Raw genomic sequence first — 3,393 nt, 5'->3', positions numbered from 1 at the left:
GAGGTCGAGGTGGTGGTGGTGATGGTGGTAGTGATGATGGTGAAGAGGAAGAAGAGCAGGAGGAGAAGAGGAGGAGGAAATAAACGAGATAGAAAAATGGACAAGAAAAGTAGGCCGGTAGGAAATAAAAGCATTCAGAGGAGCCCAGAAACAATAGAATTTGGGAGAAAAGATAAGAAGGAGGAAGAGGAGGAGGACGTTGGAGGGGAGGAATGGAGGGAGACTTCTCTCCTAATTGTCTCCTTTGAACTCTTTTCTCACTTTCATTTTTACCGCCGCCTGGGGCACGAGATTGCTTTAAGAGGAGGGACACTGGAGGGAAGAGAGGAAGATGAGGGAGGGAAGGAAGGAGAGAGGGAGGGAGGGAGGATGCGTGGAGACAAATGGAGGTTATATGGATACAAGGATGGTAAGGAGGATGCGCTGAGGATGTAATCGGACTTCCTCTCTCTTGTTCATAATCTGCGCAATTTAACTTTCAGCAATATTTTCATTTCGCTCTCCTCTCCTCTTGTGTCCCTTTTCCTTCCCTCCCCCTTGCCTCCCCACATCGACAGCTGTTGCCCCTCACACCCTCCCCCAAAATCTTTCGTCTCATTCGTCAAATCCGAGCCAGTTTTCTACTTAAACATCCGCGTCGTGTTTTTTTTTTTTTTTTTTTTGAAAGACTGAGCGAAAGATTTGTTACTGCAGGGAAATCCTCAACGTTGTCCTCCTTGTCTTCCTTGTCTTTCTCGTCCTCCTCGTCCCCTTCGTTCTCCTCGTCCCTTTCCTCCTCCTCCTCCTCCTCCTCCTCCTCCTCCTCCTCCAGAGTAGAGTTCACCATAAATTGAATAAAATCTCCTTTCATCCTTCCCCATGAAAATTTTATGTCAGTTTTTCCATACTGCAGGGTACCCTTTTTTTTTCCGACTGTCTCCACGCCAATGCAGGCTGGAGGGAGTGGTGGGTGGGGAGGAGCCTTCTGCTGCACTGTCCTATCTCTAGGATTTTGGATTGTTGCTGCTTTGTATGTAATCTTATCTTAAGTAATCCTTTGTAATATGTAATCCTCCTCCTCCTCCTCCTCCTCCTTCTTCTTCTTCTTCTTCTTCTTCTTCTTCTTCTTCTTCTTCTTCTTCTTCTTCTTCTTCTTCTTCTTCTTCTTCTTCTTCTTCTTCTTCTTCTTCTTCTTCTTCTTCTTCTTCCTCCTCCTCCTCCTCCTCCTCCTCCTCCTCCTCCTCCTCCTCCTCCTCCTCCTCCTCCTCCTCCTCCTCCTCCTCCTCCTCCTCTTCATATTATTTTTTCTCCCTCGCCATTCTTGTTTGTATACAATTAATACTCTTCCTTACATCCTTATTTCGTGTCTGTTATTATGCTGATGAGTTAAATATACCATAGCATACATTCCGCTACACTTCAATGCATACATACAGAAATACATGCAAGTATACTAAATAGAACAATATACGCAGAGCAGGTCGTGGTTGAGTCTATACTCGTACAGTTGAGTGTCATCGTGATTGATTTTTTTTTAGCGGTTCATTCAACACCATCGCTTGTATTCTCATTTTTCCCCACAGTGTTATCGGGTTTCAAAGGGTGAGCTCGTGTTATCTGGCCGGCATGTGTATTTTGTTGCCAGGTGGGACTCAGGTAAGCAGCGCGGGCAGGCAGGTAGGCAGGCAGGGAGGGCTGCTCGTATACCCAGCTACATAGACACGCTGATGATTTTTTTTTTTTTTATGTTGCTTCACACTGCGGTATTTTTTTCTGTGTTTGTGTGGCGTGGATGTGGTCGTGTGCTGTGTTCTGTTTATTTGTTTAGGCCTCGCTTTATTTGTTTGTTTATTTGTTTGTTTGTGTGTGTGTGTGTGTGTGTGTGTGTGTGTGTGTGTGTGTGTGTGTGTGTGTGTGTGTGTGTGTGTGTGTGTGTGTGTGTGTGTGTAGAGAGAGAGAGAGAGAGAGAGAGAGAGAGAGAGAGAGAGAGAGAGAGAGAGAGAGAGAGAGAGAGAGAGAGAGAGAGAGAGAGAGAGAGAGAGAGAGAGAGAGAGAGAGTACATAAACACACAAACACACACTCTCTCTCTCTCTCTCTCTCTCTCTCTCTCTCTCTCTCTCTCTCTCTCTCTCTCTCTCTCTCTCTAACATACATGCACCAGCGGGGAAGATTTCATAGGAAACGAAAAAAAAAAGGTATATTTCCCGAGGGAAAAAACAACACTGTAGCACAGAGGCGGGTGGTGGTGGCGGATCAACAGATGGACGGGAGATAGAGAGGTTTGCCAGACAAAATATGAAGCTAGAAAAACAAGCAGGAAGGTGAAATGGGGATGTACTCTACGTGTAGACAGAGAGAGAGAAAGACAGATGGATAGATAGATAGATAGATAGATAGATAGATAGATAGATAGATAGATAGATAGGTGGATAGGTAGATATTGCCCACAAAGTATAGTTGGCTTTGTACACAGGAACTATTACAGAACTATTAACAAAGTAACTCGATGAAATATACCATAGTTATGTATACGTTATGATCCACAAGAGGACTTTAAAACAGATAAGCATAACAATCAAAGCATTAAAACAACAAACACGAAAACAGACATAGAAAGAAAAACAAACAGAGGAGGCAGGCAGACTACCGAGATAAAAAGACAAGTCGAATGATTAAACAAGAAAAAAAAAAGTGGACGGAAGGATAGTAATTAAAAAAAAAATAACAAAAATACACATACAAGAAAATACATAGATAATGACATACACCAACAGATACCTTAACACAAAGCACAGGTGAACGATGACTGAGGAATACGAACAAGCAGGAATGAATCTCAGGACGAGTGAAGGGATAGACAAACAGAGACGGGCAGGTTAGTAATATCCTGAGCGTGTCCTTACCTGGTGTCACGCGCATTGCATTCCCGTCACTCTAACTTAAAGATGGCGTAGCACGTCTGATTTCATGTTTGACGAGATTCCTATAAGAGCGTCAATAACCTGGGAGACAGACAGACAGACAGACAGACAGACAAACAGACATGCACATAAACACAAGGAGTAGATGAACAACTGAAACAACAACAACAACAAAAAAACAGGAACAATTGAATACGGTGCCTTGAGTTACATGTTTATTAGAGAGAGAGAGAGAGAGAGAGAGAGAGAGAGAGAGAGAGAGAGAGAGAGAGAGAGAGAGAGAGAGAGAGAGAGAGAGAGAGAGAGAGAGAGAGAGAGAGATGCCAACGGAAGGAGGAATTAAGAGAGGGATAGAGGAAAGCGATAAAATATGTGCACACGTTATTAGAGCGGAACCTGGAAATAAAGGAGAATAATTACACTTTGGGAAGGGGAGGAGAGAGAGAGAGAGAGAGAGAGAGAGAGAGAGAGAGAGAGAGAGAGAGAGAGAGA

Source organism: Scylla paramamosain, chromosome 5, assembly GCF_035594125.1.
Source record: "Scylla paramamosain isolate STU-SP2022 chromosome 5, ASM3559412v1, whole genome shotgun sequence".
NCBI lineage: Eukaryota > Metazoa > Arthropoda > Malacostraca > Decapoda > Portunidae > Scylla > Scylla paramamosain.
This window is presented reverse-complemented; position numbering follows the sequence as displayed.